The sequence below is a fragment of the Petromyzon marinus genome, chromosome 21, assembly GCF_048934315.1.
Source record: "Petromyzon marinus isolate PM22_M1 ecotype Great Lakes invasive population chromosome 21, UKy_Petmar_22M1.pri1.0, whole genome shotgun sequence".
Taxonomy (NCBI): Eukaryota; Metazoa; Chordata; class Hyperoartia; order Petromyzontiformes; family Petromyzontidae; genus Petromyzon; species Petromyzon marinus.
Genome location: NC_133687.1, coordinates 5,797,265 through 5,819,819, shown reverse-complemented (window position 1 = coordinate 5,819,819; position 22,555 = coordinate 5,797,265). Strand labels below are relative to the sequence as shown.

Genomic DNA, 22,555 nt, shown 5'->3' with positions numbered 1-22,555 from the left:
AATAATGTAATAGTTGTTATGCAGACGGCGCTTTTCGTTTTTTGTTTTTGGTTGATACACCCGCTGTATTTACCAGGGCGGCCGTTGGGCAGCGAACTGCACCCCCACTCCCCCCTCTCAGTGATCTCATCTAAAGGCCCTCTCAAGCATGGGAGGCAAGAGGCTCCTTTCGTTGTACCGTTGCGAAGGCCTCGTGAATGCTACGTTGCGACGTAATCTGCGTGACAGAGAGAGCCTTTGATGTTTTCGTACCAATGACCCTGTCTGTGCGTGATATACCCAACTCCATCTTGATGCCGCGGGCGTTTTACCTACATTTGTTCTAATGGTGTTCTGTTCATGTTCTCCGAATATGGGATTGCCAATGTTGTTTAAAAAATACAATTATGCCATGAAAGCCATGACATGCCACAATCTATCTCGTTGCAAAATATATTGTCAATATTAACGGACATCTCGATGCCAAGCAGCTTAATATACCGTGATCATCGTCCTATTTGTGTTCTGCAATCTTATTAATTTTTGTAAACAAAAAAAATCTCGACCATCTGGACGTCAATGGGACTCAATTGACTTCGTAAAAACAACTCAATTCAAGCCTTTCCTCAAACGTCAAACTACAAGTTCAGCCACTGTGGGGGGACATACCGCCACCCACACAATATTCCCCTTAGCCACAGTCGCGCACACGAGCCGAGATATTTATCAGCGGCGTCATCGTCGTCCTTGCTCATAAAGGGACAGCGATACCAAGTGCTATCGTTTTGTTCCATAGGCAATATTAATAGTGTTTACCAACAGTGATGTTGATATCAAACACCTTATAAATGAATGTTGTGCATCAATACTTATAAGGAGATTCTCTCTACCGAAGCCACGTTTGTGTCCATGGGCCCTTTGATTGAATATTGTTTGTCAAACGCTCTGTGGTCCCAATCACTGGTGGGTACCAGGGATCCTATTGACCATCTGTACCAAATACCACGTAGCGGTGGAAAGTGCTATGAGTGTGGTTTGTATCGATTTTAAAAAAAAAATGTTCTAGGCTAAAGCACCTGTAAATATTCTATCACTATTGTTCGCATGCATGTTCTGTGCAGGGTGTATATTAAGTCCCGATCTATTTGATTGAACTAATGGTATATGTATTTTCAGGATCCTATGAATATGAATGTACAAGAACGTGTGATGGTAATAACACTTTGAATAAGATGAGGCTCCATTATCGTTATGCAAGCATCGTTCGGGAGAACCTTCATGGACGTGTTCCAAATTGCTGGATTGGACGCGGCGGTAACAGGTCCTGGACAGCTCCATCTCCGAAGCAAGGAGCTTTATCAAGTCAGGAGCTGTTATCAAACATGAGTTATAGCTCGATAAGATTTGGGAGATCGTATATAGGGGGCTGCAGTTACTAATAATAACTCCACAGATGCTGCAAAATGTGTTCCGCAATGCAGCTGACAAGATTTGAGCTGTGCAGAGATATTGATAGTGCTCGTCTAGAATCCAATGCTTAAGTTTTATTAAGAAGTACACCTCTGATTTTATTATTGCATGGTGTGCCCTAAATTGCTTTGATTTCAATAAAATAGGTAGGGACTTCATGGACACCTTGTGCAATATATTATGTTAATGTCCTTGTGCTAAAGTTCCTCTCAATGTTCTGTACTATATGCTCCATCGATAGTGTGAAATGAAATCTCCTGTCAATGGTGTTATGTACTCTATACCCTATGAATGTTCTCTAACTGAAGTTAATATCAGTGTCCCCTACCAACGACTGTCTCTATGTAAAATGTTCTATCCATATTCTATTAAAAAAGTCCTAAATTACTTTTCAATTACCATATATATCTATATATATGAACATATGTATCAGTGTCCTGTATCAAGAGACCCAATGAAACCTTCAGTCGGACCGTGAGACCGTTGCGAGGGTCCGAGAGTGACCGTGACGCGTGGGCATCGCGAACAGAGTGACAGCGAAAATGCAACGACTGAAATTTTAAATCATTTTTATTTTGTAGTTGTATGGATGAAGCGAAGACAGACGTGGGCGAATGGTAAACAGTAGCCGAGAGCCGAGCCAGGGAACAGCGATCGCGTCACGAAAACACACGATCGAGGGTATTGGGTGACAAAATACTCAACTCTCCAGGCATGAACTCGTAGAATTAAACTCTTAGCTACCAAAGAAACGTCACTTAAGCGGTGATTAACGTTTTGCATAACTGTTGACTATACTTTAAAGAAGAGAATATGCAAGTTATATAATTTGATCTAATAAAAACATAAAATTATAAACTAAGTAAAATAAGCGACGAAATCGACAGTCGCCGAAACTGCTGCATCACACGGATCGTAAAAACCAAACAAACTAAATCGGAACTCTATTTGTTTTCAAATGCGCGCGTGCGTGTGCGCGTGCGTGCGTGTGTGTCGGCAACAGCCGCTGACGAAGCGATTCGACAAGAGTGGTCGTTGATTCCTTGCTGGGTTGTTCATTATCATCGTCGTCGTCGCGGTATCCTCATGGTCGTTCGGACGCGAAGGTGGTGGAGTTTGCGCGAGAAGTTTGTCAACCTTTCAAATCGTCTCTGCTTATTACTCTTCCCCTCTTCCTGGTCTTCCTTCTCCTCACTCCTCCTCCTCCACCTTCTCCACTACACCCCCACCCCACCGCGCCCGCCTTCCCACCGCCATCCCCGACCTTTGCACGCCGATCAACGTTTCCTGCAGAGGGCGCAGGTCGAGCAGAGGCAGCTGAGGAAATTCGCGCAGTTTAGGAGAGTTGTGCAGGCGGGCTTTCCGCAGTCGCCACCGTCGTTCTTCCTCTCCTGAATTGAGGTGCAGTTGAAATTCCACAGAGGCTTGGGTTTCTGGGTTGTGATCACGGGCTGCGGCGAGGTGGTGGTCTCAGGGATGAATTCGGGCGTGGTCGTCGTCGGCGTCGTGGTCGTAGCAACGTAGCCTGGGCATTTCGAGGGGCTAGTGCTGGCCTCGGTGACCGCACGGACGGGGGTATTGGTACCAGAGCAACTGCAGAGGGCGGTGGATGTTTTATGGTGACATGTGGTGCATTGTGTTCGCTGCGAAGTTTGCTTCGATGTTTATTTTTCCAGTTTTATTTCCCCAAATTTTCCAGTATCACCAGAAAATGTGGCAAAATTTCGGGCCGTTTTTTTATATATACGTGCACCATGTGTGTATGTATGTTTAGTATTGATGAACGCACGTAACTAAACAACGTGTTACGGTCTACATATGTTGCAACCTTAAATCTGTGTTACTTTTGTGTTTTTTTTTCAGATTGTTACTACTTTGTATTTTAAAAAAATGGCGGTTACATACAGCAATTGTTAGTTTTTTGCCGTTGGGTTGATAAAAATATAGTATTGTTTTCTATTTCCCACGCAATTAACTTACATACTACAAGTCTATATAGTTGGGTGTTTTTTTGAAAAAATTTTGCTATTCTTTTTTGTTTTTGAGTTAATTGTTTCATAACGATTCTATTGCTTGATCGCTTGTATATATAGTATATATTTATCATATTAACCCAGCACGCGTCTTAAAGACAATCGGATGGAATACGACGCATGGATACGACGAGTGAGACTTACATTTTGAATTGCTAAATCTGTTAACCCTTGCATATCGCGCTCATTTACGGATTATTGTGGGGGGTTTTTATTTACGTACAATCACTAACGAGCTCGGGATTAAGCAACTAATCGAACTTAACAAGAATCCACGGCGCGTGCGACGTGAAAACAGTGGGACTTTAATCGTAGAACAAAAAACTGCTGTAAGCCGTCGCCAGCCACCAATTGCACGCAAGTTCCACCCTCTCACAAGTGCACGCGATACCCTTCGTGAATACGAATTGGAATCCATCACAAGGTTTGGCCATGGCCGTGAATGCCTTCTCATCGTGTGTAACGCGTTTGGTCGTTTGTATTGATGCGATTTTATGCATCGTTATTGTACTACATGATGATGATGATACATATGGATTAATTTGTGAGTGAAGCAAAATGCAACGTGGATTTATAAAAGCGTCTACACCATAGGATTGTATCACACAAGGAGCGGTGAGCACTGTGGTATTGATTGGCTCATTATTCATCGCGGAAAAGCTCATCACCCCATCGATTGTATCCACCAATATCATCTATCATTCACTGCTTACCATTCACCCGTACGTCATCACTCCTTCTTCAGCAACCAAACATCAACCGTCCGTCATCACCAATAACTTGGTGTCCATCACCGATTACAACGACTCATCTTATCAACCATCACCAATTGCCACCTCCCACCATAACTCACCACAAACTTCGATCCCCAATCGCACATCGCTATCCATCTACAGCCAAATCACCCACTGTTCAACACCCACTCTTCCCATCGCCGATCCAAAAACTCGCTCGGCTCGCGAAAAGATTCATATATTGACATGGAGTCTAAGTACCTCGCGTGGAAACCCAATTATGTAGAGATCTACTCGCCAGGAACACTGACATCACCCACCAACCACTGCTCATCACCACCCAGTCGCGTACCACTCACCATCCACTGCCCATCACCACCCAGTCGCGTACCACTCACCATCCACTGCCGATCACCACCCAGTCGCGTACCACTCACCATCCACTGCTCATCATCACCCAATCACGTACCACTCACAATCCGCTACCCATCACCACATCATCCATCGCTCACCTCCACATAACTCACCACCCAATACCAACTCGGATCCTCCGCCTCACCAAACACTATAGCCGACCCTTACCTCACCACCTCCACAGGTCATGAACCCTGCAGTTATCTTCTTCAGCAAGCAGAACCTATTAATTCTCACCAGTGCGCCGCGTGCCCGCGTCCAACTGGAGCATTCTATACTTGACAAAGAGCGGCGTGTGATGTTGGATGTTGAGGGGAGGGGGGAAGGGAGGGGCGGTGAGTTGGTGGGTTGCAGTGGTGAGCGGGAATTTTGTGATGAGTCAGGAGTAAGCGTTGGGTGGGTGGTGGTGGCCGCGTAGTTTACAGAACTTGTGGGGGAGCCGTCAGCGAAATCACAAAACACAAATAAAACTTCATGACTCGCCCGAGAGGGCGTTATTGCTTCGTGCGTGCAAAAAACCCACATCGACCGCAAGCTGTCGTGAGTGATGTGTTGACACGTGTGGTCGCGGCCCGTGACTGTTTGTGCAGCTGTGCTGTTGATGATGGAGTGACCGAATACTAATTATAACGTCTATAACGATGATGAAGTGAATCAATAATAAACGTTATAACGATGATGATTGAGTGGGTTAAAAATAACAGACATTATAACGATGATGAGGGAGTGAATGAATACAAATAACCATTATAACGATAATGATGATGGAGTGAATTGATAAAAAAACATACGTGATAACGATGATAATGATGATGATGTACGACTGTGGACCACGTCGCGTACGCGTCCCATACCTCTCGGATGCCACGCCGTCGTTATTCTTGATCACATGGCAGAAGTGGGGGCAACACGACCCCGCTAAGAAAACGTGCAACGAGGTTTAGTTCTGAATGGTCTCCTTGGTTGGCAAGACGGTTTTTATTTCGTTTTAGAATAACACAGCTGAAGCGAAGCATAAATCACAAAAACACCCGTGAAACACAACAACAACAAATTCGAACATATTTGGCAATTGAGCGTGCCATTCACATTAAATATGAATCGGAATAGCACGTACCGTGCGAACTTCTTTCGCACGGCACGAACTTCTTTCGCACGGTACGTAGCCAATCATGCTGATAGAATGTATGCACGTATGTGTGTTGAACGTCTTTCACACCATACGTCGCCAACCGTGATAATCGGAGGTGACGGCTCCCCCACAAGTTCTGGTTGCGCACTCGAGGACTCTTCTGGATCAGAATCAGAATGTTAAAACATTTTCCTCGAGGAATCTGATGAAGATACAAATCTCTTGTTCACCGATGTCCAGCCAGTAGGGGCGGGTCAGAAAAATTCCATCAACAAATAATACAAGAGAGTATACAAGAGTAATATATAAAAAACGTTTAGAAAAATCAGTGAAAAACCAAATATAGTTCAAGCATGGAAGTATACATTGCACTCGTCGAAACATTTTTTGCTCTATTGTCAAGATAAAATGTATGCTTGGGCAAGGCAGCGAAACAACAATAACAGCAACAAGCTAAGATCAAACTACGACAATACAGTCTGTGCAATGGGTAAGGTTAATGGTTTAAAATCGCAGTTGCAAAAAGGGGCTATATCTGGTCAATGGCTTACTCTTCCAATTCGCCAAACGTATGTGCAAATTGTGGAAATACCTACACTTTACTCCGCCACACACACCCCGCCTGTTGATTGACTACATGCGGTGTTCCCATGTATATTCGATGCATTGAGGCAGAGGAACTACAAAAAAAAAGAAATTGACCATCGATTCAACTGCCGCACTGGGAGATAGAACCAAACCATTGGCCTCTGGATTTCAAGTCCAGTGTGTTAACCATTACACCACGGAAACATCTCAAACCAAAAATGAAATTAGTGATCAATACAAATATATTTAAAAGCAGTTCCATTTGAGGGTACTCAGCTCACGCGGTGTTCAGCAAAGGTATCTTTATTGACGACCCACAGGTGACAACCGATTACAAAGCAGGTCACGCACGCTTGCTCAGACTCCGCAAATCAGAACTTCCCTCCTTCCTCTCTCTTGTATCCGCTTCACCACTAGTTCTGCTCCACCCCCTATCTCCACCCACCAATCCTATGTTCTTCCAACAGTTCTACACTTTCCCGTGAAGTTCCCCACTCCTGATTCCTTTCTCTAGCACTCCTTGCTCGTTAATCATTGTCTAGGGCTATTGCCTGGCGCCTCCCTCTGACGTATGGTCAGAGTGGGCTCGGTAAGGCACCTCGATATCCCCTAGACATGTGTAGTGGCATAGAATAATAGCAGTGTAGCCTCATAGCGCTGGCTTCTGGCAAGGAAGGTGTATATGCGGCTTTCGGCAGCCCTGACATCAGCAGGCCAGGTTATACACCAGAGGGGGATCTAGGGGAAAGGTCACAGAAGGGCCACACCAAGAACCTGCTGGTAGGTTCCAGAAAGGGGGCGTGTCCGGGGGCGTAGCCAGCCCACGCTGCCAGTATAAGATGGGCCCCTGTAGGGGACCTTGGGGCTGTTGTATGGAGTGGGATCCCCATCGTGCTGCTGAAGTCTTCATCACCATTCTTCTCATCGTTTTCACCATCCTTCTTGTCGTCGTCTCCGTCTTCACCATCTCGGGGCGTCACCAGTCAGGCAGCCTACCAACTGTCCGGACTGAGTAACGTCGCCGACCATAGAAAGACATTATAAAAGTGTTAACCCCGTTGGTGCTTGTTAATAAAGAAGTGCCTCCTACTCTATTCGTCTCCGAGTTAGTCACTACACATGTATGCATGTACTGTAGGTTAGAGAATAATGTGGACTAAGGCTCAGCTTCTGGGGAAATGGCTTTAATGCGTCGGAACCTCACTCGGTTCTGGCAACGACTTCGCAACACTCATGCCCCTTTTTCCACTGACACATTCGAGCCCTCCCACTCAAGATGCAGGTTTTTCCACTTGCCATTTTTAGAGCTGAGCCAAAACCAAACCGTGGAATTCTAACCGAATAAGACATCTGAATCTGGCAGGGCGCCGAGCAGGCCAATAAGTGAGGTTAATAATTTTAAGGTTCTAGAGTGGATGGATGCTCTAAATGGTGTTGACCTACGTGGAGGATGGGGTTCGGAGAGAGAGACACGGAGGGATGTAGACAAACAAGGACGTTAGACATTAAGATATATGCATGCACAGATATATGTAGACAGGGAGGGAGCCAACGAGATAGCCAATTAAACAGAGAGAGATATAGAGAAATAAAAACCCAAAGGGAACGATATCCAGTATAACCATCGCAGATTATTGGACAAGGTCTGTTAAAGAAAACACGTCATTCATTTTGTGCCCACCAGTCACACTCATATGTGGGCACAAGCCCTCACACGGCCCATGACAGTGCTACAATTTGTCAGTAGTGTGCGACACCTCCGTTAGATAACACGAGAGTGGATGAGTGAGGAATCGTCTGGCCAAAACCTCGTTCGACAAAGAATATACCTCATCAGAAAAAGAGAGTTCCGTTCCTGGGTCCAAAACTATCACGTCTTCCTTGTTGAATTCATTCTTGAGGTCATTGATTCCATCTGAGAGGTTTTATTGTGGTCATAAAACGCTGGTGATGCGATTTGAGTCTACTGGCAGCAGCTACGTGATTTGAGTCTACTGGTAGCTGCTATAAGCTGGTAGAGCTGATGCCTTGGGTCTTTGGAATGACGTGACCAATCTCTACAGCTGGGCAACGTAGGTCGAATGTGCAGGTGTGCAATGCCAGTCAAGAGGTAAACACTGTCTTAATTGGTTCGCTTGAGATAGCCAGTAATGCTTCTACAGAATGTATTTACTAACACTGCTTGGTTCAATCTTTGTTGCACATTCAGACCCCTACCTTGCAGGACGTGCGCACTCCACTGCTGACCAGCAGAGAGACAGCGCGGTTTACCTGAGTGTCGATGCATCCACTCCCGATTAGGTGTTCGCCAGTGTTTGGATGATATTACACTCTGAGTTCCTCTTCATCCTAATTTTGCCGACACGTATGGATGTTGAAATTTTGTCACACTATACATACCCAACCGTGCTATTCGGAGATGACTCGGACGTCAGAGATCCATTGAGAGTTGCGCCGAGGTTGACAGGATTAAAGCGGTGTGGCAGGTTACTGCCATTTCCGTGTGATGCTCAGCTCGCACATTTGAGTCTCGATGAGTTGGCTCGTGCATAGCCGGTTTTATGCATAGTAGGTTTTCAGATTTGTTAAAGTCGCCGTCTGAACAATGCATGATTTCCATCGTACACAGATCAGCCTCTTTTTGACGTGTGGTGCAATGTATTTTTTGTGAGCCTTTAAATCGGCTTGTACGTTTGGCACAAGAGGGAGATTGATCAAGAACTACTTGGCCTCCGATGTGGTATGTTCCCAGTTTGAAGACTGCCACCTTTCCTTGGCATTGAGGCAAATATGCAATTACCTGAAATATAAGTTGCCTCAAACAAATTCGTTTTGCAAACCTTTCACCCTTGCAAAGACATTAACGAGATGTAGAGTTATTTTTCCACTAACAAGTGCAATAAAGAGACGAGGACGTATGCCATATCACATGGAGCAGTTGAAACGAGTCCCTGGCGGCTGTGGGAGTCGAGCAGGGAAATCACGCATGGACAGTTGTTTTGGTACCAGAGCACACGGCGCTATCTGGGTTGTTTACACTTTCCTTAGTTACTTTACCCGAATTCTGACCGATCCACGTGCTGAGATACAAGATGTACGTGCAGGCGCAGTCCCAGTTGCATGTGTGCTTTCTGAGTGTCAAGAAACTTCGCCACAATAAACACACGCGCCGAAATATTAAAATGTTTTGCAAAAATTGTCATTTCGAAGCAAAGCCATGAATATTAAACGGAGAATAATTTTACAATAAAAATGTGTTGATCAACGGATTATAACTAACTAGTAATGCTAATTAACAGCAGGGGATATAAGATTATGAAGAAGGTTGCAAAGTGGGTCTCAAGCAAAAAGAGCAACACAATAAAAACTTTGAACAAGTTCCTGAAAGGATGTAAAATATCCGTCAGAGAGATACAACAGGGGTACACTTGGCAGTTATTGAAGGCGGAATGGATGAGAATGGGTCAGAGTGCTTTTGGCAAACGAAACTTAATAATAAAAAGCAATAAGCGATGCGTATATGGAACAATATATGTTAAATATATGTTAATCAGTGTATATTACCAACTATGACACGTTTTTGTCAAATGCCGTGTTGGACAATACCGCGTTTGACAAAGAATAGCCCTTATCAGAAAAATAGGGTTACGTTCCAGGGTCAAAAAGTATCACCCCCTCTCTCTTTGTTTACATAATTCTAGATGATTTCCGCCCTTGTTTTTATACTAAAATATGTTGAGTCGCTCTCTATGCCTTGTGTGTACACTCTTTCAATTTCACCTCAACACATAACCCCCGTCTCCATTACCTTTCGCACTCAGCGGCAATCACGCCCAAAGCTCGCCCATGACACTGTCTCTTGAACGTTAATGATTCGCTATCTAGACGTTCTTATGACTGATATCCTCAATTACTGGAGGAATAGATGCATGCGGCAATGTGAAACATTTACTCATGATAAAAGTTTTTGAGTTAGATCGCGTTATCTATAAATGTGTCGTAACCCTTCACCACCCGACACAGCCAATCAGCAAAAAAGTGTCACGTTGACAAAAGACAAATAGTTCACTACTTTAGCCCACCGGTGTGTTGAAGAGTGAACAACATTTTCAATTTTTGAGTACGACGTATCGCTGGTAATTACATCCAGCATCATTGGGCAATTCGCCAGAATGGTGAATAATATTGGTCGCGAAAGCCTACGTGTAAAACTGAAACATTTACGTTGTTCTATTGTTCCGTTGTACATGAGCGTGTTGAGTGTGTTATACAAAGAAACATATACGTAAAACATACATAGACAAAAACATATGTGATACATACATCGTCTTCACAATCGATTCGTTCACACCTTCCAACTGATGCAGCACTTCTGTGGCACTACTTTTAGCCGCGGAGATGATATTCTTATCGTTTTATTGTTTTATATATATTATATTATTTTTGAATTACTGCAGTCACGAAAGCTTTAAATCAAAAGATATTCTTATCGTCTAGCCGAAACATCACCTTAATCTTAAATATAACAAAAGTGGGAGTGCAACTTCAATTTGGACTCGATGATTCATACCAAGTATTTGTAATTCCCCACTTGTTCGATGTGTTGATTATCTTGATACACAACCTTGGTTGTTAATGTGGCAGGAATTGTCTTATTGGAGATAATCATTACTTCGGTTTGATTTGCCTTCAGAACTTGTTTGAGTGAATGAAAGAGATGTTGAATGAGGTCAAAATCACTTTGCAATGTAAGGTATTGATGCTTCTGGTGAAATTCCACTTAACATTATTGCAGTATCGTCAGAAAAAAATGCCCACATTAGAGAATTTCAGTTGGTTTACAAGAATATCATCACAGAGGGGGAATAAAATCGGTCCACGTGGGGAGGCTTGTGGAACTGCCTTCGTGGTTAAAACATTTTAGGTACCAGCTTTCGACTGAAACAACCTGATTTCGCTCAAAAAGGTAGCTATTGAACCAGTCAATTGTATGGCCGCAGCAATTGAGGCTGTCGAGTCGTTTGAGAAGGGTTACACGATCTATAGTATCGAAGGCTTTGGACAAGTCAAGGAAAAGTGTTGCATAGTATTGCTCATGGTCCAGTCTATTAAATACAAAATCAAGGAATCCGAGTACAGCTACCTTAGTGAAAGGGTTTTTTTGTAGAAGCCTGATTATTTAATGTGAGACAGACCATCTGTAGACGTGTTATTGCTAATTTGGGCCTGGGGACTCTTCTCAAAGATGTTAATTTATAGTGATAGGATCTAAATTTGCCAGTAATTGTTTGAGTCATCTGTAGATACACCTGTTGCGAAGACGACGAATGAACGCAGTTTCAATTCCTGTGGCACTGCAACTTTCTTGATCGATAGGTTATAAAGATGGACTAGAGGTTCATAGATTATTTTATCCGCTGTGTCCAACTAAAAAGTAAGTAGTTTATCTGCCCCAGTTGAGGAGGGTGTCTGTCCTGAGGCTAGTTGGCTGAGCACATCCAGTGCTGTGATATTAAATTTAAACGGTTCAGGCGGATGACCAATGTTATCGACAGGGGTGAGGCTTAAGATGGGGGAAGAGTTGCTGAGCTCAAACTAGAGCTGTTTGAATGCACCAATCTATTGAAGATGTGACCGTCTGAAGGCCGTTTATGATATTTTGAATGTTAGTGATGTGTTTCCCATAAATTGTCATGTTTACATCATTTGACCTCCTTTGCCAGTATCAAAATATAATAATAGGGTATTTCCCCTTTTTTCTGGCAACAAAACTGAAACTTTTTACAAGGAATCATGTGTGCATTAACCACGATACTTGCAGTCATAATAATAATATATAATAATATATGGATTGTCCTTGAAACTGATTGGTCCACACCAGAGACGGCTTTATTTTGAGCCTCGTCTTAATTGGTGCTAGACCAGAAGACGCCAAAAGGCGTACAGCTCAAAGACAATGCACTACCAAAGTAATGAGGGCTCGGGGTATAAGCATCTACATCATTAGACCTTCTGAATTGCTAGTCCAGCGTGCGTAATATACATCACACCACGGCAGCATCCCCGATGCAGATGCGAGGGAACTAATGGTCACATTGGGTTGAGTATAAATATATATGTATGTATGCTGAACTTCTTTCGGGGGAAGCTTTTCCAGGTTAGTATTGAACAGTCCAGCTCTGTGTTTAACCTCTGGTAAGCCATCTGAGTGAGCACCTGGGATATCATCTCTCTCTCCCGTTCCCGTCATCTGCCCTTGCTGTTGTCGCAGCTACATAAGCTGAGAGTTAAAATCGCTTCTGTCTCTGAGGTGCGATGGCCGGAGAGTGGTGGGATTAGTAAAGGTGGATCGACCCACAACTGCTCTGGTTGATCTCGGGCAAACCCCAGAACGTGGTGGCTGTTGTGATCTCAGGCATACTCATATCGTTAGTGTTGCCATATGTGATGCTTGTGACACTGAGGTGCGCTCGAGAGTGTCTCTACTTGACTGCCATATTATTATTGGAATAATTTGTACTTGTAATACACCACGACAGTATTCGCTCATTCTCGAAAACGGAGAACGACTCGATGGCACGTGGAGAAAGCATAGACACGATGGAAGGTAACCATAAGATCAACTGGCGCCAATAATTGCCCAAGCTCTGTGGTCTTCTTTAGATGAGAGTGTTGTTTGTCAATTAATGAGCAATTACATGTGGGAGGCAACTGGAGCACCTGGATAAAATCTATACATGTCTCCCACAAAGATATAATAGGTGGAGGCCACATTTACTACACTGCATTCTTCTTGCGAACCAGGCTATGGCTCCTACTCTACGCGCACGGAAAGGAGTTTCTGAACATTTGTGTGATGAGTCACCAACCCTTGCTGGAATACAGGCCACGTGCACTGCTATCAACGCTCCTCTTGAGGCATCAGCAATTTATGAGCACAAGAATCGTGGCCCTACCTTATAAACACAAACCCATTGTCGATAGGAATCCTCATAAACAAAAATAATGGGCAGATGGCTCGGAGGTCAGATAGGCCTGAGCTGGAATTGTTGTCTTCCCGGCTTAGAATGTGTGTTTCAGCTGCCTGTGATTCATCTCATCACAGGCGCCTGACTTCTGGTTACATCGGGCAAGGCAGTGGTGAAATTCTTGACCCAAAGAATATTCAATCAACAGAGGCAGATATTTGTTTCATTTATGCGATCTTTATTGAAGGAACAAAAATAATAAAAAATATATAAACAATTACACGCAGTTATGGAATGGGTCACAACCCCGTTTAATCTCGATAACGCCACAGTATTCCGCGGCATTCTCAATCGCTGCGTCTAAATTTCTGAATGAACCGGTCTAGGCACTGAGATTTGCAATCGCTTCCAGCTCTAATGCAGCTTATGACTGTTTCTTCAAGAGTATTACACACACAGATGCGAATGCGATCCCGAATGATCAAAGTGTTTTTATTGATTATTTTTATTTATATAATTACTTCTGTCACTTTATGCATTGTCATTGAAACGCGTCTTCGCGTTTGCAGGCCTTCCTCCAGTCCGTAATTGTTACATGTGTTGTTAAAATATTTTTGCCACTCACTGCGTTTTATTTCCCACTAGTTCTTGTAACGTATCATCCCTCGCAATTCCCTGTGCATGTGGCATCATTGCCGCCTTCATGGGCAGGTCGCTCTTGGAAAACGAGCTGTCGAGCTCAAATAAGATAATGTACATCTCTCAGTACGTTTCATAGCATATCTCTCAATACAGGACAGCTGGCTATCTACCTTGAAATGTGCCATTCCTTGATTTTCATAATTGACGTTTAGTATGAGGGAGCATACGCTATTGCTATGTTGATATTTTATGAATGCCCTCGCCCCTTCGGTTTAGGCTCGGCTCCCTCCCCTGGCCCTACCCCGTTCCAAATGCACACACACAGTTTGGATACTAAACCTCTACCGAGAGTCACGTGCTATTCCTGTCTGCGTTCCCGTGGTGGTTATTGTTGTTGTTTTATTCGCTCGATCGCATTCGCCTCACATTGTGCTCATGCCCAGTCCAACAGTTCATGAGGTAATGACCTCATCCTTATTGCTGTTGGTGGTGCAATGTGCCTGTTATTTATTTTGTTAATGTTGTTAGGTATTGTTCTTTAAGCACTATGATTGCCTGCACCTATGATGCGTTCTGTTCTGTTGTTGCCCGTTTCTTCTGTACGTATCACTTTGATGTCGTTGTTGTCCTTGTACAGTGGCAATGCACCACGGGATCTCCCTTGCAAGCTAGCTTGGTAGCTGACTACACAGGACTTTCCGTGTTTACGAAAACACATTAATTGATTGTTTGTTATCTTTATTGATAAACTAAGTGTTTTATATATTCTACGGTTTGGGATTTCGTGTGAATTGTATTTTTTGTAATTCCATCTGAGACGCCTTCATCGATATCAAGTGTGCACACTGATATATGCAGCACCTACCTGTTGACAGACTATATATACATTTATCGTAATTTCATTGGCCCAAGTTTTTATGATTGGACTTATTTAAAAATGTGTATTATTATGATTTTCCGCATGCAATTTTTTTGATCATTATTTGATCATTTTCCAGAATTGGATTTTATTTTCCAGATTCGAATTATTTAACATAGTTTTTTTTTTTTTTACAAATGGCTTATTTGTTTTAAAATAAAATCTAAATATGTTTTGGAAATTTTTATATATCATATACACTTCATGTCTAACACTATATAAAATACATGTTAATATATTTAACTACATATATCCTGATAGCATTGTTTGTTTCTTGGTCCCCGCCCTGCTGAGGAGACTATATGTACGAACACTGCGAGGGACATGCTACCGCACTTTGCACCAGGGCGCCAAAGGCGACCAGCGTGGCGATCCACTTGATCCACATGATGGTTGGCTCCTGCAGGCTGAAGGGCGAGAGACAAAAACGGACAGGGCGCGTTAAGTACCATCGCAAACGCGTCTCGCACCGACGGGATTCACGCGCGTGCCAAAATTTGCCAAAAAGCCGATTGGCCGCTCGAAGTTATACGCTGGGTTGTGCGACGCGTGAAAGGCTGCGTCTTCATTGCTGCTGTTGAATTTGAGCCAAAGACAGAAGCGAACGGGTTCGTGCCCTGGTTAGTCCAGAAATTAAATGAGGCGAATTAATTGTTTAACTTAAATAAAACATACAGACGCCCAGTTATTCTGATCGGATCGGCGCACATTGCAAGTGCATTGCATCCTCAACCCAAACGTTAATCAAACGAGCAACGTTTTGTCTTCACATTCGATCGACTGAGCATAATTAACACTCGGTGCAGAGCCATCAAGTGTGAAGGCGCCGGCACGCGCTGCCAAACCTGTGTGGATACATTCCCATCAGAATTCAGCAGCAACGACCACAAAGACAATTTGAAGAGCGCACCACCACACACAATGCGAACATTTCTCACGAAGCAAGATTCAAACGGGCATTTAACAGGAAAGCAACATCTTTCGAAATGGCACGGATAGGCTCCGAGCAGAAGTATTGCAGGCTCACCCGAGTAGCGGAGAGCGTGAGAGTGTTGGGGAGCGAGAGAGCGAGAGAGGGGACAGTGGTGGCTGTAGCTGGAGCTGTTGAGAGCTGCAGAGCCGAGTCGCTGTGCCTCTCTGGACTCAGGCGCCTCTTTTTAAACGAATCTCCATGGGGAACTGCCGACGTCAAAAAAGGAAGTGGAGCCAATTGATTGTTTAATTTGTGTAATTTGCATGTTATTTAATTTATTAGCCACTCGTTAGCGCTGAGTCGGCTACCGCAGCGGTCGAGGTCAGCTTCTGAGTTGCTGTTATGTAAAAAAAAGATATATCCAACACAGTTTGTTTTGTGGCGGTTATTACAATACATGCACATACACACACTTGGGCGACAGTGAAAATTCCCTTTTTTAATGAACCGTGGCACGTGTTGTTAAGAGTGTAATACAAATGTTGGAAGCATTCGTTCGTACTTTGGTAAGTGAAAAGATACGCACAATTACTGCAACATTATAATTATTGAGCACACGTTAACATCGCAAAAAATCTTGATAAATTTAGCGAAGGCTTGGTGAGGCCTTCATCCAGCAGTGGATTAGACATGATTATGAGGGTGATGGTGGTGATTGATCGTAAAGAAAATTTAATTGATAGCATCTTTTAGCCTCGTGGCACGATTGTTTGGGCATTTCAAGTCCCACTGGGGTTAAGGTATGAATGTGTGCCAATGCATCTCGGAGCTGCTGCTAGAAGAGACACAACATTAAGTCTTGCTAAATCGGCCATCCCAAGAACAAGGTTTTAGCTCCGTCAACACGTTAGGGATTGGGGGAGGGGGGCGAGGGGAAGTTCAAACCCCCCCCCCCTTCTTTTAATAAATTGGTTTAATTTCACATACAAACTCTCTACAATGGTGGAAGGAGGGATGACGGCTGGACACAATGCAAGTACAATGAGTCGTTGGACTCGGAGCCTCTACTCATCTATACACAGGGGGTGAGAGCTACGGGCAAAACGATGCATGATAGACAAAAGCAAATCGTTACTAATTTCGTTCAGCGCACCTTCGATTAGCACGGTTGGCTGTGTACGGTGCGATAGAAGTTCAACATACATACAGGTTTAAAGTTTGTTTAACATTGCGTCTTTGCATCCCCTCCACCTCCTCACCTATGCATCCCCCTTCAAACAATGTGACGCAATGGGGCTCAATATTCTCATAATTACAAGTCCTTATTACAACATCTTATTGGCGTGTATGCCCATTTAGCGATAACGATTTAATATATTATCATACTTATTATAAGAGTACGACTTATTATAATGTATCAAGGTGAGAACCCATTGACACAACAAACATATTTTACAATGGCGTCTAACACCAAGCAATTCCAATAGCCCAGTGGAATTATACACATCGTGTACGTCGGTATCATACCGAGCAATCATACTGAGCTTTCAAGCATCTAACGTTTAGAGCTATCATTCAGATATAACCGACATAGATAATAGACTGAGCTACCTAATGGAGTTAATGTACACAGAAACAATACGTGGTAATCTTAAAGAGATATCTTAGAGATAACAAAGAGCAATTATACATTGCTATTACACTGTTTCATACAGAGGTTATCAAACACGGGCATTCTACTGAGCTATCATACAGAGCTAACATAAACGGTTTAATACAGAGTTAAGATTAAGAGATCCTGCAAAGCAAGCACACAAATATATTATATAGAGATTCATACTGAGCCACCATGCACAGGTAATGTACAGAGTTATCCTAAAACGCTATGTATGATACAGAGATAACATACACAGCGATTACACAGAGCTGAAATTTAGACCTATCACATGGGAATATCATACAAAGCTATCAAATATATCTAACATATATATGCACATATAGCTATCACACAAAGTTACGGCACCGAGCTATTATCCAGAGCTAACAAAGATTATCACGGTTGACTGTGTATGGTGCCAACGAAGTTCAACATACATCAACTAAAGAGCTTCATTTATAGCTTAATAAATAGCTAACCGACAGAGCAATCATATAGAGTGAGCATAGCAAGCTATAATGTGTCGCTAACATAGAGATTAATATAGAGATATCATACAGAACGATCATACGTTATAATATGGTGCTTTCATACAAAGCTAAGATGTTTAGGTATTAGACAGTGCTAACATACATAGATATCATAAGGATTATACGGGATTTATCCAAAGTTCCTTAAACACCTTGGCCAAAATGGATTCCGCTGGTGGGCCAGATTGCTTTCGGACACAATGGTCTCAGGCAAAATTCTGAATAAATTGTGACAAACGAAGGTCATTGCGAATCCGAAGCCCAAGAAATCAACCGCAAAACCAAGTAACTTCTGCCCCATATACCTGCTTAGCACGGTGTACAAGCTCATCGAGAGGATGCTACTGACTAGTATGTCACCAAACTTCGAGGAGACTATGCTAACTAAACAGGCTGGTTTCCGCCCTGACCGCAGCACATTGCAAGCACGTGCTGGAACTCACCTCGCACATTGAAGCTGGCTACCAGCGCAAGGACATCAAAGCAGCTGCTTTCGTCGACCTATCAGCGGCCGATGGCACAGTATGGCGGGAGGGCCTCATGCTAACGGTTTCGATGGTTATCAGATGCCAGCAGACCCTCCGACGCCTATCAACACTAGTGTCCAACCGGCAATACCGGGTCCACCTGGGAAACACTATCTACAGAGTCCGCTTACTCAATAACTGGCTCCCACAAGCATCAGAGCTTGCTCCAGCACTTTTTAACATATATATGTGACCTCTCTGTTACCATCAGCCAGAAATTTGGCTACACCGATGATCTGGCACTTACCATCAAAAGAAGGACCCAAACTAAGGTCCAAAGCGACCTTTGTTCGAAGACCTCCAGAAACTCGAAATGTACTTCAAGTATCGGAGGCTCTGCCCAAACCCAAGTAAAACTGTGGTCACATAATTCCACCTGAAAAATGCAAATGCTGACCAGAAACTGGCCGTCACTTTCTGTGGCGAAGAGGTCCAGCACAAGAAGTAACCAAAATATGTCAGTGTAACTCTCGACAGGAGACTCACCTTCCGCGAACATCTGCAGAATACTGCTATGAAAACGAAATCACGAGCTAATCTACTTCATATTGTCACCAGAACATGGGGGGGGGGGGGGGGGGGAAACGCAACGATGCTCCGGACGGCCACTACAGCAGTAGTACTCTGTGTGGCAGCATATTGTGTTCCAGCCTGGAACAAAAGCATGCACATGAAGCTGGTGGACACATAGCTAAATGTACCCATGAGGATCATCTCAGGGATGCCAAAGAGCACACCGGTGCAGTGGCTTCTGGTCCTCACAAACATCGCTCCTCTGTAGCTCTGCCGCGACGCCGCGTGTGTGAGGGAGTATCGCACGAATATCAGAAATCCTAACATCCCAATAAACAAGGATATCTCCATGATACCGCTGCACAGACTCAAATCCCTAAAAACCTTTCTGTCAATATGCAAAGAACCTCTATGACTTGATTCGAAGCTTTCGTGACTGCAGGAATTACTCTTTGGTTCTTTCGGTAAAGTCACATAGAAAGAAAATAAAAAAAATTAATAGAGTACGACGTTTCAGGTGACGCACAATGAATTGCGTTTATGTTGCAATCGAAACGTCGTACTCTATTATTTAATTTATTTTCTTTCTACGTGACTTTATCGAAAGAACCAAAGAGTAACCTCCATGGCGATGACTAGACCACCAAAGCACGATGGAGGGAAGCCTGGAAAAACACCAACCTGCTGCAGAAATCCATCATCAGCGACCCCATAATTCTCCAAATCGGATCTGACTTTCCGAGAAAGATCTGGTCCTCCTTGAATCGGATCCGGACACTCCATGGAAGATGTGGACACTATCACAAATGGAAAATTAAGGAGAGTCTAGATCATTCAACGGCGATCTGAAATAAATCTAAGCGGCTACACCTGAAGCAGTCGAATGGATATCAAACCTCGACATCAATTTGTAATCTGTTGCAATTCCAAAAATATGCCATGTGAAAGAAGTAGTGCTATCATAGAGACTTAACATGCACATCTTAAACACAGAGATATCATATGTGCATAACAAATACAAAAAACATACATATTTATTAGATAAAATATCACAGATATAACAAGCCAACGTTGCATGTTTTATCTCTTGAGTTCTCATCTGGTTAAATAAAATACACTTGGAACGGGGAAATACGGCCCTGTCATGAAGTGATCTCATACTGATAGCTATAATACAGAGCTGGCATATTTTTATTGCATATCGCATATTGGATATGCCACTGAAAGATACATGTCCAGGCTGGAAAGCCACGCGACAGTTTCAGGTGACGCTCAATGAATTGCTGCTGCTGTGCCTATGTTGACTTCCCATAGTTTGCAGTGATTTACAATGCACTCAATTATTTGATCAGGGGTCTCCAAGGTCACAATCCGGGTCTCTTTTGATGTTCCACTCGTGAAGGCTATGATCATGATAAGTCATGTGGCAATCAATTGAGCCACGTGCTCCATTGTTTTCAGGTGACGTGCTCCATTGTTTCAGGCAAGGTCATCACCACGTGGTGCAGTGGTGAAATCTAATGCCAGATGTTTGTTTGGCACGTCACCGTAATAGATCAGAATTGTCTCCACTGTTGTAGTGTCGACTCCTGCGTTCATATGGGGGTGCATCCCTCAGTTCCAGAACGAGCTAGCGTGGTCCTATCAATGCAGATATCAAAAGTCGAGCTTGCGAGAACTGATAGTGGGGTGCGTGGAATGTTTGATAGCCTCGGAAGCCAGGGAAGATGAGTGGAGGTGAGTGTGCCGGTGATGGTGTGCATTGCTTAATTTAGGAAGGGGTCCAAGTGCTTTGTGCGAATGTTCCTCGCCCAGACAGGAACACATTACGGGTGGAAAACCATGCAGGCCAAGGTGGCGGCATGCAGAGTTCACGCGGTCGCTCTCCAGCTCGTGCCCCGCAAGCTTTTGTTTGCGCTTTCGTTTACCACGAAGACCTGCCTCTCGGGTATCTCGGGGTTGGTTGTCCATCTCCTGGACTTTTTCGCAATGGAAACACACGTTGATGTTCAGCATTCCATGGCCGATCATCGAAAATGGCAAGCAGAGCAGTAACCACAGCAATTTTATGGGTTCAGACAGAGGTGCCACCATGCCAAAGTCGCCCTCCGTTACGTTCTTGTCTGTGGTTGGTGCGCGGCTCATGTCATCTCAATCTCGTGTTCGTTTGGCAAATGTCACATTATCGGCATATGCAATCCTCTGTGATGTTGTCTGCAACAGGTTGCTTGTTGAGATATTAAATGACAATGGTGCGAACACTGAGGCTTTTGAGGCAGACCATTTTGAGGGTCTTTGGAGAGCTTTTCTGGTGTCTAGGGTAAATATTTAAGAACACCATATAGCAATGTTATTCACTCATTTTCAGAGGGGGACCACTTTCACTGATAAGATACCAGTGCGAGGGCCGCCACACTGCCTGCAATCGGTGTTTTCACTTCGTATATTGTCGGGGTCCGCACTAAAGGCCAACAGAAGCCACCAGTGGCCCGCGGGCCTTGCAATGAAGAACACTGCTGTACAGGGCACGTGGATCCCGAGGTGATGGATTATGAGAAAGGATAGATGACGATGCTGTCAGCGGTGTAAATGTGGGTTGAGGCAACGCAAATCAAGAAGTGTATTCATTAAGTGACGACGTATTTGCGAAACGACGTAAAAGTAGGGGGGGACGTAAATCGGGGTATAACTGTACATACATACATCCATGCATACATGCGTAACTACATGTATACACTCCATATATAGTGTCATAATATAACGTTGTGGGCAGCAGAGGGTAGTGCAGCAAAATAGCAAAACCATTTACGGTACTCTACTATGCTCCCAAGTCTACGATGGGCCGTTTTCATCAACTCACAATGACAAGTGTGGTGAAATATGGTAAAATAACCCACTCAGCCTGTACGACATCGCTCTAGTTTTGTATGAAACTGTACAACCTGGACATTGGACATCCAACTAAATAACCATTGGTTATGAATAAATATTAAAAGGTTGATCCTGTAAAGCAGACGAGACCCCATACATATTACGAGGTGAAGCAGAGAGAGATATGCAAGTATTTTTTTGTAATCAAATAAAGTAGTTGGGACAGAGGGAAATACCTCGCAGCACTGACACTGAAGTGGATGAAACTATGGTGGAAAGGATCCGGGAGCTGTGCAAAGGAGTTTGGGACACGGTTAACTATCCAGTTGAATAAACAAGATCAGCTATTGTTCCGCTGCAGAATATATGGGAACGAACTGAGCACAGCAATGGCAGAACTATACGTCTGTAGTGTGGCGAAATACGTGGCGCACACTGTTGGTCGAGGGCAACCGAGGACAAACACGTGTGCGTGTGCAACATGAGGTTGCACCGGGCAAACGGCCACCTAATTTGGGAGAGAAGCTGGTACAGACCAGGTCGGCCCGGGGTTGCACGCTGACACCGGAGGTGTTGCCAGGGAGACGTGCGATAAGGGGTGATTGATAGCCTGACAGGCGCCAGCCTGTATGGCCCTAAAGAGACACAAGGGAGTAGCTGGACAA

General features: G+C 43.9%; 2 long non-coding RNA genes across 2 annotated transcripts; both read right to left on the bottom strand.

The window, feature by feature from the left end:
- Window positions 1–2,001: 2,001 nt before the first annotated feature.
- On the bottom strand, window positions 2,002–10,526 carry LOC116944519 (uncharacterized). Its single transcript, XR_004403117.2, has 2 exons — window positions 9,365–10,526; window positions 2,002–3,042 (listed from the first exon to the last, which is right to left on the bottom strand). It is a non-coding gene; the product is annotated as an uncharacterized LOC116944519 (long non-coding RNA).
- A 3,009-nt stretch (window positions 10,527–13,535) lies between these two features.
- On the bottom strand, window positions 13,536–17,331 carry LOC116944516 (uncharacterized). Its single transcript, XR_004403115.2, has 2 exons — window positions 15,907–17,331; window positions 13,536–15,286 (listed from the first exon to the last, which is right to left on the bottom strand). It is a non-coding gene; the product is annotated as an uncharacterized LOC116944516 (long non-coding RNA).
- Between the last annotated feature and the right edge of the window lie 5,224 nt (window positions 17,332–22,555).